General features: G+C 39.8%; 1 protein-coding gene across 25 annotated transcripts in view; it reads left to right on the top strand.

Annotated features, from left to right (window-relative positions):
- Window positions 1-2945: 2945 nt before the first annotated feature.
- LOC128755626 (adhesion G protein-coupled receptor L3-like) overlaps window positions 2946-16248 on the top strand; it is a 207692-nt gene continuing 194389 nt past the window's right edge. For 15 of the 25 annotated variants that reach the window (XM_053859457.1, XM_053859460.1, XM_053859480.1 and 12 more), the window contains exon 1: window positions 2947-3491. The gene's annotated coding sequence lies outside the window, so the exon portion shown is untranslated. Of the gene's footprint in view, window positions 3492-16248 lie in introns of all 25 variants that reach the window. The other 10 variants (XM_053859473.1, XM_053859474.1, XM_053859475.1 and 7 more) reach the window with 2 other exon arrangements.

Consider the following 16248-nt stretch of genomic DNA (forward strand, 5'->3'; position numbering starts at 1 on the left):
ATGACAGTCAAACCTCTTAGAATGTTGCCTCTTTGAGTCCAAATATGTCAACGCTTTGTCAGTTCAGCTGTATTTTCAGAATCAAACGGCAGTCAAAATCATCTTGGTCCTTCCAACTTGAGGCATTTCGGTGTGTTCGGTGTTGCTTTAATACAACACTCTGATAGTTGGGTAGTTCAACGGCTAGCAAATCTCCTCCAACTGTTGAGGAATTAACTCTGTTGATGAGTAGATCTTGAAGCAGCCTTTATTCACATTCATGGGTGCAGACTGTCTGAGTGACTGTGTGACTGCTTGTTATTCCTCCATTGTAATTGGACTGAATGGCAATACAGGAACAGAGAGCTTGAGTGAGTCCATATGGAGACTTGATCCAGATGCCGCAAAAGGTCACAGTTCATAAAATCTTTTATCAGCATAAATATTGTCACTGCTTAAATTACAGCCAATTTTCAGAGTTTTTTTTAAATCTGGGAAGACTGAATTAACTTGTACTGGAGTTGCCATTTTAAATCCTCTTGGTCCTCCACAGTGACGTGAGTAAAAATGACAAAGAAAAAAAAGTGATGTAAGAGGCACAGGAATGGACGGATATGGAGAGGAATAGTATTTGTTCATTCAGATAGTTTCATACCATAATTCTAGATTGTGTACAAAAATAAAATAAAGAATGAACCCGCTGAAACACATATCAAGCAAATCAGTATGTTCAAAGACGGTTTCAACTAATGATTAACTCAATCGTTCATCCGCTCCCTTTCTTTGTTGCATGACTCATATATCAGTGGCACAGTTTTGAAAAGAAGGGAAAAAGGCTACCTGGTTGGTCTTACCAGTGACATATGCCTCGTGTCTCAAAGATTATTCCATGCAAGTCTAAGTCCACATGGCTGGAACAGTGAAACTGTACACCCGCTACATTGGCCCGTGAATGGCTCTTCATCGTTTGCTGAAATGATTGCCTTTTCTTCTTCCTCAGCAACTTCGACTAACTCCATCTTCCACTATTGTCTTTTTTGGGAGAATTCTCAGTAAATACTAGTGCTGTCATTTTAATGCGTTAATTCGATTAATAAATTACGCCGCAATTAAACGTGTTAAAAAATTTAACTCAATTAATTATGAGTAGCAACGGTTCTTCATTTTGCATTATTTAGAGGCGTGTTATACTTCTATTATTCATTTTTGAATCTCTATATTGAGCTTAAGTGGCTATTTGAGACAGTCTTATTTTATTTCAGAATTGTATTGATTTAACTGAATCGCTGTATTTGTATTAAATTTTTCAAAACAGCCTTATTTTATTTATTTAACTGTATTGCTGTTTGTTTTACATTTTTGAAGACAGCTTTATTTATTTCACTGTATTGCTGTATTTGTTTGACATTTTTGAATAACGCACCTGGCCTAACTGGTTTGCGGATGTGCTTGACCTTCACTTTTGGATTTCATTTATGAAGCACAGTTCACCAATAAAAAATTGGATTTCAAATCTTCTCTTCTTACTGTATTCAATCGATCAGTCATGCATTACATTTTTTTAATATCCTAGAACTCAAATTCTTTATCAGGAGACCTTTAGCAGATATTTAGCAGACATAAGAATGCAATTAATTCGATTCGTTAATTACAAAATTAATACAAAAGCAATATTCTATGTCAATGTCAGATGACGTCAGTGGAATCACAAACCCAATGTAGCATGTGAGGTGCCATCACACTCAATAATGAACTCAATCACAGTCACTTGAAATGAACCTAGATAGTTCCCATGATCTCCAAGGTGGAGACACATTTGGAGACAGTAGAGACTGTGTTTGACATCAGGACGAGAGTTACATTTATATTTGTTGCAAAGAACCCTTTTGCAAGGATTTTGACTTATGTGTTCTTAACATCTTAACATAAGATGACAAGGCAATGTAACTGATTTAGCTGATTTAGAACAGTATTTTTTAGCAAAGGTTATAATATTTATTTTGTTTTGGTCTTCAAATGTCATAACCATACACAGCAGGCACATCTTTACTTGTGTATATATATATGTTGCCAGGGCTTTGTTGCCAGAACAGCTGGTTTATATTGTCGAGTCACTGTATTCAAATGTATTGCACTTTTTCAATAACACCCACACGTGTGTCACTATGATGTACAGGGGTTGGACAAAATAATGGAAACACTTTAAAGCTAAAAAAAAGCTTTAGTTGTTTGCATTGTATGTTTTCAGGTTTCCCAAAATTTTCACCAGTTCAAAAGTGCAGGTGCACCCCCACAAACAGATTTTTTTCTTCCTCGACATTGGCATAAGTGTGACGGACACAACAATAGCAGGAATATTATTTGTTTTTTTGAGTTGGAGAAGGTAGAACATGTTCTGATTTTCAAAGCTAACAGTCTTGCATAATGTGGACTAGCCAAAGTTGCTTGATGAGAACACAGCAGCCGATGACTGACTGTCCTTTACGATGCATCTCTCCAAAACGTCTTAGAAAGAGCAACCAAGTTTACAGTCCATCCTTGCTATCATTTCAACTTTCTGAGGTGTAATGTACTGCTCTTGCAAGGACTATCCGAAGGAGAGGACCACTACTTGTCATTTCTTATATGCAGTGTAAGAGTAGATGAGAAGAGTAGATGTTCTTCTGATCATCCATGGTAATTATGTCGAGTGACAGCTTTTCCGTGTTTTTTTTCCTGAAGAGCCACGGAGTCAAAATCAGCAGGATTCCCCGTCGAAATGCAGAGATCAATCTATCTGTCCGTTTAACAGCATTTTGAATACATATGCACGCGCACAGCCGAACACGCGCACACACATCCCGGTGTCGCAGCATACACATAAGAGAGGTGTTTGATCCAGCATTCTGGCACGAAGCAGCATGAATATTGGACTCAGGTGCTCTCAGACAGAATGGACTATAACCGGGTCTCCTTCCCTGCCTCGGGCTGTGAACATGGAGGCAAGGTACCGCTTTGCTGGAGAGTGTCATCTAGCAGTCGCAGCTAGATGTCGCGAGAGTATACGGCCAGAGCGGCACCAGGCGCCTTCACCTTTTCTGTGCTCCACGCAGGATTTCAGTCAGTTCAGCTCAGTCTTTGGACTCAGATGCCCCCTTTTATCAGCGGAGTTTCCACACTGAAGGCAGGGTATTAAAGTCGACCGGGTGCTCTTCACGGCGAACACAGCTCCGTTTGTCTCGCATTGTTGCTCAGGACGTGATGCAGCCCCCGCGAGCGAAGGATGACGGACGCTTCGTGCCATAAAGGGATGTAACGTGGATACAATCCGGGTGATTCAGTTTCAACATCCACCCTGGTCAAAGTCACAGGATTCTGCTGAAAACGGACTATTTGGAATTTTGACCGCGTTTTCATCGCATCACTTCCTCAAAGAGCTGCGGAGACTGTGACACTTGTGACACGTTTATCATCAATATTCGCCAACAGTCGGAGCTTCACTTCCTTTTTGTCCGCGCTTTCTCTATGTAAGGGTAAGTGAGACGTTCCTTTTCACTGCTGGCGCTGGGGATTCAGCGATACGTGTAGTTAAAGATGAACGGATGGATGAATGGATGTACGCATGAATGGCTCGAGCGTTGGCCAGGTGTGTAGCATACAATAGCTAACCACAGCTAATGTTTTTCTAAATGATGCCTTCACGTTCAGTCCGAGCACTGACTCCCACCCTTCATCCGAAACCCTTCTTCGACATCCTTTCATCGTGTCATTTTAGCGTTGATGCCTCACATTGATGCCTCACCTTGGAGAGCAGTCGACACAAATACAGTCGCAATTCAAGGGAAGTTTTCTCCTTATGGTGAAAAAGCGCGTGAGCCACGCTTTAATATAAATACTTAATATACTTTAACACTGGTGTATATAACACAGATTTCCGCCGGCATTCCCGAAATGGGACATTGCAAATTATCATCACATTTCTGGAATTTACACACTGCGTGGTCGAATAAGCAAATCTAAATAACATAGAATAATAAATGAATGCTGATATATGAATCATGTGAATGGTCACATAAAGTGCATCAGACTTTACTTCTAAAATTGTTAATTCACAAAGGCGACGGTGAACAAGCAGTGTGTCTTTCTCAAGAGTACACACACTTGCACATCATTTCTCTCCTTCCTCCCACCGGAAAACTTTTTGAAGCTCCCTGAACAAACTGTTATGACAGTGCACTTTGTCTTCAGTCTGTCTCTTCCACTTTGGTTCAGATAAACGCGGCTCCTGGTGGAATAAATGCGAGGCCAGTGTGAAGTAGCGGCAGTTGAACCCCGCTTCCCGTGCGATACCTGGAATGGGAAGAAGTGTATGGAAATCCAATAAAGAGTATGTCACCTCATACGTGGGGAGTGAAGTGTGTGCTCTTGAAAAGCCTTGTCACTCGCCTCCAGCGCGGTATAGTGCTCTCTTGATCTCTAATACACTAAATTGGCGATTTTACTCTCAGCTTTGTCTCCATTTGAATCCCCTTTGTTTTTTCTGTGCTCATAATTAGATGGCTTAGTTGGAACGGTCTCATTTGTACTCAGTTGTATTATTTATTTCTATTCAAAATGCTGTTCTTTGAAACTATATATATATAAATATATATGTGTGTGTGTGTGTGTGTGTAGTGTACACATATGTTTTGTTTTAATGACTCTTCAACACTGTACCGGGCGTAACTGAGCAGCTTGTTTCCCTTTATGATATTTCAGGATCGTTTTTTATTGTCTTGGATTGGGATTGCAAAATTGAACTCCCGTGACAGGATTGATGAATTTAAAGATATTTCTGTAACCTCCAGATAAATAGAGTGTCTGTCTATGTCTAAATATTCCTTGAGAAAAGAAAGAAATTAGTGCAATAATTCATGAGAACAATCTATCCTGCACACCCGTATGATTTAAACATTTGACATAATTTGTCATTGATTAACCTTGGCTGCGATATCAACATGTTTATATTAGTGGCTTCAAACAATACCCATACTTTTATGCCAGCTTCATCACCGAGTGATACCTATAGTCTTGTCATGTATTATGCTGTAACCAGCAAAACAATGAGATCACAGAGCGAGGATCTACTGGCTCATCAAAGTGTTATTTCTTATGCTCTGACTCTGACTGTCTTGAGTTTGAGTTTGTCTTGTGAAAATTACGATTGCAAACCTGAGGATGATGGATTTTTTCCTCTTTTTCTTTTTTCTTTTTTAAATTAAGCCACCAGTAAGTGCTGCCCCAAGCGGATCACTGTATCATTGGAATACAGTGTGCATGTATGCAGTGCATCCAGAAAGCATTCACAACGCTTCACTGTTTCCTCATTTTATCTTACTGCCTTGTTACAAATTGGATGACATGAATCTCTTCTATACACAATACCCCATTATGACAATGTGAAAAAAGTTTTTCTTTAGGTTTTTGCAAATTTATTACAAATAAAGATCGAAGAACTCACATTTTATAAGCAAGTATTTATGCCCTTTGCCATCAAGATCAGAACTGAGCTCAGGTTCATCCTGTTTCCACCAATCATTCTTGAGATGTTTAGTTGATTGGACATGATTTGGAAAGGCACACAGCTGTCAATATAAGGTCCCACTGTTGTGCAAATGCCAAGCATGAAGTCGAAAGAAATGTCTGGAGACCTCTGAGACAGGATTGTCTTGAGGCAAATCTGGAGAAGGATTTAAAAAAAATTCTGATGCTTTGCCATTCAGCACAGTGGCCACCACTAGAACTCGGGCCTCGAGCTGGCTGGTTGATGAAACGTTTGGGGGAGAAGGGCATTAGTGAGGGAGGTGACCAAGAACCCAACAGTCTCTCTGTCAGAGCTCCAGCATTCCTCTGTGGAGAGTGGAGAATCTTCCAGAAGGACGTTTGCCACTCCTCGGTAGAAAGAATATGGCAGCTCGTCTGGAGTTTGAACGATTTGGTGTGAATACCAGCCATTGTGTTCGGTGGAAACCAGGCACTGCTCATCACCAGGTCAATACCATCCCTACAGTGGAGTGTGGTGGTGGCTACATTATGCTTTGGTGATGTTCTTCTGAAACAGGAACTGGCAGACTTGTTAGGATAGAGGATAAGATAAATGCAGCAATGTAGTGAGACATACTGGACGGAAACCTGCTCCAGAGTGCTCTTAACCTCGGTTTGGGGTGACGGTTCATTTTTTAGCAGAACAACGATCCGCAGCATAAATCCATGATCTCGACAGAGTGGCTTCAGAACGACTCTGTGGATGTCCAGGAGTGGCCCAGCCAGAGTCCAGACTTAAGTACAATTGAACATCTCTGGAAAGATCTGAAAATGATTGTACACAGGTATCTCCCATCCAACCTGATGGAGATTGAGAAGTACTGCCAAGAAGAATGGGCAAAAGTGCCTAAAGATAGGTGTGCCAAGCTTGTGGCATTATATCCATCTATCGTTTACCAAATGTATTTGTTCAACCATCCACATATCCACATGATCAGAATCAGTTGTCCTAATCACTCTGTATTTGAAAGAGTGGGCCGCTCCTAGGAGCTCAGTGAATTTCAGCGTGGAACTGTCATAGGATGCCACCTGTGCAACAAATCCAGTCCTGAAATTTGAAGTGTCAGCGGATGCTCAGGCGCATAGTACAAAGACGTTGCTGACTTTCTGCACAGTAAATAGCTTGAGAGCTCTAAAATTCACGTGGCCTTTAAGTTAGCCCAAGTACAGAGAGCTTCATGGAATGGGTTTCCATGGCCGAGCAGCTGCATCCAAGCCATGCATCACTAAGTGCAATGTAAAGCACCGGATGCAGTGGTGTAAAGCAGTCGCCACTGGACCACAGAGCAGTGGAGACACCGTCTCTAGAGCGATCATCTGATCATCAGATCATCATCTAATTGATGAGTCTGGGTTTGGAGGTTGCCAGGAGAATGGTTTCAGATTGCATTGTGCCAAGTGTGAAATTTGTCGGATTAGGAATTGTGGTGTGGGTTTGTTGGGCTTGGCCAATTAGCTCCAGTGGAAGGAACGTGAGCGCACACAACACACAATGAACTGCCACCCTGGACAGGAGTCATAATTTGACAAAAATCCACAGATTAGCTTTTTGACAATCATGTCTAAGTTGCAGCGTCTTGTTACCTCTGTTATTCAGAGAGTCCGCTTCTTCTGCTGAAGTCAACGAATGTACTGTCATAGCACATAGGAGCGAGACTAGAGCCAAGACAGATGACTGAATGTCATCTGTCTTGGCTCTAGTCAACAGATCACCTTTGCCTATGTATGTTGTAATCTTCCATCCTCCAGGGCAGGTGAGCCTTGGTGTTGCGAGCAGCATTGTAAGGAAAACAATCAATGTATAATCTTTTTAAGGAAATGGTTGCACCAAAAGGCACATTTTTTTTTACCTGGCTGGTAGTTTTTGAGCTGTTGCAAGAACATTTTAGGATGTCAGAAATATTCTTTTTCAAAGGTCACTCAATCCAAAATGACAGTGAAGTGATATCTTCTTAAATTAGTTTTCAAGGATATGACAGATAATGTTGGTCTGTTAATGAACATTTCAAACATGATCTACATATACATCAAAACTGTTAAACTGTTGACATTAATGTGAATCATCAGTTGACAGATGACTTAAAATCGTCTTCTTCTTTACCAGGGTCATTAAACACGGTCTGTGTTTTAAGTAGCGCTCTTCTAAAAGCCACTGAAAGCAATCTTAACCTTGACAAGAACAAACCGAAAACACACTTTGTGCCCAAGAATAAAGAAAAGTACAATGCCTGATCTCATTCACACATTAAAAAAAATCATTGTTGTTTTCTTTAACCCCAAACATGCCTGGATGGCTTTAAAACAATTTTAGCAGGAAATGGAATAAAATAAATGTATTTGTGTGCAAGTCAGGGCTAGCAAAGCTGCATGAATTCACATGGCCTGTCAATCAGAGTTCTGTCATTGAAAAACTACCGTGGAAGTAAGAAATGTTTTACATGATTAATTTCAAAGCAATACATTTGAGCATTTCAAAGCAGTGCACACTGTACATCCACCATGGTCCTTGGTGTGCCTTAAAAGGTTCAGCCCTCTTTGATTGACAGTGAGGGAGCTCTGACATTGCAAGTCACGCTTCACTTGCACAAAAAAGCTGAAAACTGGGAAAATCCTTGCCTTTACGTTGCTAAAACAGTGGGAAGAACCCGGTATTCAGTGATATTGTTCATATTTAATCTTTTTTTTTTCATTGTACTTAAGGTGGAGCTGGTTGCGATCCAGGTACGATTTTAGATTGATGGCGATTTATTTATTTATTTTCGATGTAAAGGCCTGGTTATCAAATAGTGGTATGGCATGAAAACATGATAATCGAAAGGTTTGAGTAGAGAGATACCTTCACAGTCAGTTTATTGAGTAGAGACTATTCTGTATGGATTCTGTTTGGTATCAAACAGTATATTGCGGCAAACATCCAAGAAAAGATTATCAGAAATGCTCTTTTATATATAAATAGCAAATCAAAAACCTACAAATCATTTAAATTTAATAATCACACAATCTTTTTGCTTTTTAAGCTCCTTCAGTAAGACACCACAATAAATTTATATCCGGTCTTATGTAACAGTGACATTTTTTTTTTTTTTGCAGCAACAGCAAGTGCACAAGTGTAAAAGAAGGCTTTGTTCTGCCACATCTTTTTTCCAACTGTTGTATTACACTAATACGGGTTAATTTGCTGCCCTCATTCGGGAAACAATTTTCCGTCAGTGAGTAATTTGCATTGTTCCTCAAGTAATCCCAGTCTTTGTGATGTTCCCTTTTCACCTCAATGGTGGAGTGTAGCTCTTCAGCCCGGGACTTACACTTTCTTTCTTCCTGCTGGTTGCATTTATTTGATTCATTTTTTGGGGCGCAATTGCAAACTGGGAGAAATATATGTAAATTGCACATAAAACAGTGACATTTATAGTTACATTTTCTTCATCGTCCACAATGCACAAAAGTTAGACTTGCTGTACATTTCCAAAGTGTTGTTAAATGACATCTATCTATCTATCTATCTATCTATCTATCTATCTATCTATCTATCTATATATATATCTATATATATGCACCAGCCATCAGACGGGATGTTTTGTTGGAGAAATTGTGTGTATTTCCTTTCCTCAGTCCAGGTGCTCTAAATGCATTGTCTCTGTTCCCGGGTGCACTCATTGTAATAAAAGCAATGCATAACCAAGTCCAGAAATGGATGAGCCATTCTTGTGCAGGAGGGGTCTGCTGCATTTGGGTCTTTTCAAATGCGGAAAGCTCTGGCTTGGAGTCAAATGAGGCCAGCCCAGCTTCTGATGTCAGGATTAATTTATTTTGCTGAGCAGGGAGACAGGTGGCACAGATGAGCTGTAGAATGATGTGGGGTGATGTCCAGGGTCTTAAAGAGCAGGGGACAGGTAGAACGCTGACTGCAGCACTTTTCTTAATGAAAAGGAATCAGTCAATAGTCAGTCAGGTGGTGGTTTGTTGATTGGTGCTTGGTAGTTGAGCCCCCCATTGCATAATTAGGTACACCTAAGCACATGCTTGAAGATGATCTTCAGTTCATACAGTTTGCATTCTTCATCTCCCACAAACATGGTTAGTAAACTCAACTTTCAATCAGCCACCAAGCCTTGAGGTACCAATTATATCATGTTCTCAAATTGGTCTTTTATGCTGCCCCTGTAACCTTGTGTGAACAACAACAACAAACATACATGAAATATAAGCCTATTTTTGCTCATGATAACAGATGATTAAGAATGACAGGAATCAAGCATATGTCTTGTAATGCTGATACAGTATGTGATGTAATTGCATCTTTTATTTTGAGTCAATGATTTCACCTACAAGTTGTCCTTTCTTGTCGGGCGGGGCGATATGTGCTTGGATTCATCATCCCAAATACTTTGGCTGAATGGTGACATCCACTGAGGAAATAGACATTTAAGAAAAGCAATTATACCAAAATAATTGTGTCACATTTGTATCACTCTCCTAGAATCTCCCCTGAAAATGAGCTGAAAAAAAAATGCAAAAAAAAAAAAATTACAATTTTAGACCAGTGTTATTCCCGTTGTTATTAATCTACTTGGAGATCTCCCCAGGATTTTTACTCATCTTAGGGGATGTTTCTCATCAGGGCCTGAGGGCAGCGAGAGGCAGGTTTTGAAGACACAAAAGCTGAGTGCATTGCACATCCTTTATGGTCCTACTCTTTTGTGAGAGAGCACTGACAATGCGGTCAAATTCTGCTTGAGTTTGACAAAAAAAAGCTGGAAACTCACCTAATGTGTAGGGGAGGGTCAAAATCCCTGTGTAGTGGGGGCACTATGCTGCTGAAGCTCTGGGCAGTTTCTTGCTACAACAAAAGAGCTGTGCCCCAAAATAAACTAAAAAAAACAAAAAACATTGAAGCAACTATGTGTAAACATAAAATAATGAAAAATAATTAATGAAAGTAAATAATGCCTTTGTACTGATTGCAAATATGGCAAATAAGTAATGAACTGACCACAGGCTTTTAGCTAGGGGGGCCGTCTGGGCAACCAAAGTACGCCCTAAACAGCAAAACATGAAAAAATGCAGCAGGACACAAAGCCCGCTCCCTCTGCACTTCCCGCTCCCCAGTGCCAGCAGCTCCCAGGAGCACAGGGAGATGGGTGTCACACAGCATTTGCCGAGCTTAACAGAGATCAAAGGTCACATGTTTCTGTTTATTGAAAGTGCCAAGCTTTTATATATTTTATATGTATACTGTTTGAATTAATGATTGCTTATAGGTGTGAAAGCTTAGAGAACCATCACAGACACACAGCTGATACAACTGTATGCTTATCTTGAATAAATATGAAAGAAGATGGACAAAACCGTTGACATTTAGCTTGTAGCAAGGAAAAGAATCATTATAAATACATTTGAAAAATATTGTTTTCATTAATACGGGTCAGTCAAGTAAAACCAAGTGTTATTGTGGCAGAGGCGATTGTAATGTTTATTTGACTCAGATGATTGTATTTATGAAATGTTATTTTTGTACAAATCACAGTTTCCTTTTAAAAAAGCAAGTTGTCATGTAAGTCGATGACCTGGTGTATGGGGAGGGGCTGGGGGCAGGGTTACGGGCAGGGAGCGGGGCATTGGACAACCTGTTTCAAAATCCTAGCCAAAAGCCTGAATGACAATGAGGTAGACGAAATGCGCTCTGGCATCCCAGTGATGCCCCAAGTCCATCTGTATTGTTTAATCCAAAATATCACCAGATGACAGATCTGTTTGAATTATTTATTCACTGTTATTATTACTTTGTTTGTAGCGCTCATGTTTTTAATTCGTGTTGATTCGCGTGACCATAAAGGGTTTACCTAGTGTAAAGGGTTGACCTAGCAAGCGCATTCTGTACTGACTCTAACATGTTTCTGAGCCGCTGCATATTTATTTAAAAAATGGAACAAAACAGTGTTGATTCAAAACAAAAATGGCTGGTTGGTGTGGCGATTGAGCCTCAACGTCATTTCCTTGTCTGTCTCATTCCCATTACTACCCGTTTGATCTGTGTTTCGCGCTGCTTCGGGTGAGATATTATATTCCCGTTTGTGATCTTTTCACTTTGAGTGCAGCAAGTGGTGAGTATTCTCTTTATTTTTGTCTTTTTTTAACAGCCGGCATTTTTGGGAATCATTTTACAAAATGAACAAGTGTGAAAACAGACCGTCTGGCTGAGGTCCTTCAGGGCCTCACTACAGAACACTTTTGCTGTCCTCTAACAGTCTGGACACAAAGCTTCTGACACCAGCCATTATACTCTCTGGCACTAAATTGCAGGAAATGGTCCTACACTGAAATTGGAGGCTTTTGATCGAAAAACAGACATTTCATTTTGCTGCTTCACAACTCAAAGGCCTTCTATCAACATGTTTCAAGTCTGAATAAATTATGCATACATAAATGATAGCTACTAAGTGGTTGATCTTGAAGCATTTGCTTTGACCCCTTGCATGCTCGCTCATTTGATGTGAACGACTGTCCACTTCCAGAGAAAAGCAGAAATAATATGTTGATTCCCAGGGGTTGCTCGCACACCATAACTGATCCTCCTAGGTCATGGCTGTTTTTTTTTTTTATCATCATCATCACATCCATGAACCTCATTGATTGTCTTCCTCATTTCCTTTTTCCATGTTAAGGTTCCTGTGGTTCCTGTTGGCTTTACTTCATAAATTTGCATCTACTCTTACAATAATTTGACATCAATGTTTTGTCATGAAATGCTGAAGCTGCCGAAGAGATCACTGTAGGGAAAAAAAAAACTCCATCTATTGTGGCTAAGCAGGCTTGTGGAAATTAGACAATAATTACTTTGTTGTTGGTTTATAAATAAAACTCTTTTTAGAATATAATTTTATGGAATATAAATTAAGTCTGAATGTTCGCTCACATTCACATTCACTCCAAATACATTCTAAACTCTATATGCCATATTAAGTAAAGTAAAATAAAACATTAATAACGCATTATTATTCAACCTTCGATATTCATTATTCTGCCAAGTGTTTAATTTTATCTATTTTATTTTTTAATTTTATTTGACTTTAGGGGCTGCACAATCGATCGGCCAGCCATTTTTTCTGTGCCGATATGGGCATTTATGATCATGATCATCGTCACGTGGCGATCAAAATACAAAGGCTGATTTTTAAAAAATATATATATAATTTATTTTCATAACATATTTATTTATCTTTACATTTTGACATTACGATGTAAAAATGACAACATTTCTCTTTCGGTAAATCACGTTGTTGTTAGAGCCAGCCAGCCATGATGGTGGTTGTTTGGCAATACTACTTCATCCAGGAAAATGACAACCACATTGCAGTTTGCAGCATGTGCACCCATGGACATCAAAGCATTTAAACCATAAAGCAACCAACAAGACACTTGGTCTCAATCAAGAGGCTAATGGACAAATGAAAAAAAATGCAAAATCAATGCTAATGGGGTTTATTGTTTAGGACGAGCAGCCAAGTTCTGTTGTTGACCGGAGGTGCGCTATCAGCAGCTAATACCGCACCTGGACCCAGATACTCATTCCATTGAACATGTAGTCAATGAAAAGAGGTGCGGTCTGTCAGGTCATAAGGCAACAGTCCGGTGTTTTAACAAGTCATGAGTGAAGTTTACGCTGTAGGTTTGATCTTGTCATTGTTCATTGAAAAGGGAATAAAACATTTCTTTAATATTAAGCAATTTGCCTTAAAAGGGTTGTTCAGTATTATTGTTATTTAGTAGGTTTGTAATTATTCTTAAAAAAGGTGACTTTTGTGTGTGAATCAGTTGACAAAAACAAAGAAGAAAATCTTCAAAATTCAGTATTGGCTGTTGGGGAAACAGTATCAGCTACAAATTTTCATTTTAATATATCCCTAGTTTTCTGACCTGAGGGTTAAATCTTTTCAACTGTAATTCAACTGTACTGCAGATACAAACCCAAAATGTCATCCTCTGTGACAATGCTACTGTTGCTTTTTAAAATAATCCAAAGGACATCAAACTAAGATATTTAGCGGCCGTGCATGAACCTTGTTACTACTTTGTGAAACCTCAATCAATATCAACTACCTTTCTCTGTTGAGGGTTTTGAACATCCTTTTCTCCATCGTACCAGGAAGTGAAACTAAGGCATGATGCCTGTCCTTGGCTGAAGCTCCTAAAGAAGTTGGCTCAGGTCAACATTCACTGTCTTGGATCACAGGGGTCACCTCTCATCCACTGAACACCTCAGCCGCGCTGTGCATGGAAAACATGAATTAAAGGGAACCTGTTATTTGTGATGCTCGAGAAGAAGATGCTCGAAGAAATAATTCTAAATTTCACAGAGTTAGATGACTAGCCTTTCTCAGGTGTCGTTTACACTGAGACAGAAACGACCGAATCCGTCGCTGTTTTGGAGTCGGGTGCAGCATTCGTTAGCCACCTGAATCTGAAACTTGAAATCGTCCGGAGTGGGGACTTTGATAAATGCAGTGCTCTCTGTCTCGGTGTCCCACTACAAGTGGCCAGTATGTAAATATTTCACAGACAAAGCAAAGTCTCCGGAGATTCGCCAAACTGCGACGTATTACATAAAATTTTTGTCCTTTTGACAGAATGGTTGCTGCATTCTGCAAGGCTTTTCTATTTTTCCCCCTCCTTGAAGTGGTAAATAAAAACTTGTCTGAATGATTCAATGGTTGATTTTTTTCACATCATGTACACTGAAGGTACCATCATTTTGATGATAAATTCATGGTCAGTCCATGTGATCAGTATCAGTGACCGGTGCTGATCGGTGGTGCTCGGCGCTGTGGTTGATCGGTATCAGCAACAATCCTGATCGCCGCATCCCACCTATTATGCTTTTCCATGTTTTCAGAGCAATTTATAACATTAGCAAGATGAAATAGCAAGATAACTTGGTGAAGTGTGACTGAAAGATTTTCATCCGTTTCCGAGCAAGTAACAGATATACCGCCTACACAAAATGTTCTGCCTACAGGTTTTGTCATGTGATTAGTCCTGATGTCACTAAAGCTTGTTCATGTAACCGGCAAAGACGCATGATGGTCCCAGTCATATAAATAGCACGGCTTACAGACTTTTTGGAGCAACATTATTCCCATGTCTTACTTTACCTTGAAAGAGCAAGGACTGTGAGTAATACATGCATTTGTCTTTCCTAAATACCTTGCTATAAAGACTCAATGTATTATGTTCATTTTTTCGAGATGCAGATGTACTGCATCTGCATCATGTAGCAGGCTATTTCAAGAATTGGTTGATTCCTCTAGCAGCATCGACCAATTCTCATCCCTCCCGTTCAACATTCACATCATTTCTTGAGCTACGCTGTGTTGTCAAAAAGTAGTTTGATAAAACGTGGTTTTGATGCACAGTTTGCGAACCATAGCATAATCACCACAAATGATGTCTGCATGCAACACCGCGGCACCAGCCCGATATTTTCATTCTAGTTGTGAACCCAGACAAATGCAGGAATGAGATTGAAATATGATGCTGTTATTAATGGAACTCAGTGACGCTTCTCATTTCCCATTGTTTGATCACTGCTATTGTGCAGCTGTTGCCAGTGAGGCATTCTTATGGATTAAAGTGAAGCCATTGCAGGGTGGATATTGATGAACTCTTGTTGTAGAACTCAAATCTTTTGAGCAGCACAATGCAAAACTTGGTGTTTTTTTCTTAATAGTGACTCTTGGTGCCAACATTCTTTGTTACAGCCCAAATGCTTAAGCATATCACAAAAAAGCTTTTCATCCGGGCTTTTCCTGTTTACTACTTGGGAATGCAAAGAACGCTTGTGAAGTGTTTGTATTTATAAAACAATGTTGTGAAAGGTCTTTATAGTTTCATATTGAGCTCAGTAATTCCAAATGAAAAGGCTCTCCATTCATCCATACATGATTTGATTTAGTGAGCGTTTCAGTCAGTGGGTAATTAGTGTTTTGCAACAGGTAGCTTGCTGCCCAGTGTGGGATTTATGTTCGCCGCAGGCGAGGTTATTTCCTCTTCCCTCAATTAAGAGAAAGCTTATTTGTCGCACACTGAAATGCTTGTGTACATGAAGTTGATGAGACTCCACTTCGATATGTACAGCGGCATTTCAGCAACTCCCATGACTGTGCTTGTGGCTTAAATTGAATTTCATAGGATTAAATTTACAGTGGGGCTGGTGGGAAGAGACCTTGCTCTCAAGGATTTTACTGACCTTTTTGAATAGCTCCTTGTGTTTGCAGTAGAGATGTGAAGAATGGACTCACCTGTTAAAGTAAGCGAGGTCTGTATTTCGAACTCATGGTTCTAGTACCTTTTTGTCTAGCTGTAATCAATAGCTTTTGCAGACAATTCAAGAACAGTGAGGGCTCGGCGATATATCAGTATAACTGGATACCTATAGGGATATGAACTGAGGCAAGACCTACACAAATGCCGAAAAGGGAGCCTGTCCCTGAGAAGGAAACAACAACGGATCATTTATCTGGTGATATTTGCGATTCCACATTAGAGATGAGGTGCAGCAAGGCCCTTTCTGTGAAAGTCACTCCTTGTCAGTTCATCAATCAATCAATGGAAGCATGACAGTTCTTTTTCACCATTTTGGTGTGATGCACTTGCAATAACAAAAGGAATAAATATTCAGCCTCTAAAACCATTTGCAAACAATGCCTC

This window comes from Synchiropus splendidus, chromosome 3 (genome assembly GCF_027744825.2).
Source record: "Synchiropus splendidus isolate RoL2022-P1 chromosome 3, RoL_Sspl_1.0, whole genome shotgun sequence".
In the NCBI taxonomy this organism is placed as follows: Eukaryota; Metazoa; Chordata; class Actinopteri; order Syngnathiformes; family Callionymidae; genus Synchiropus; species Synchiropus splendidus.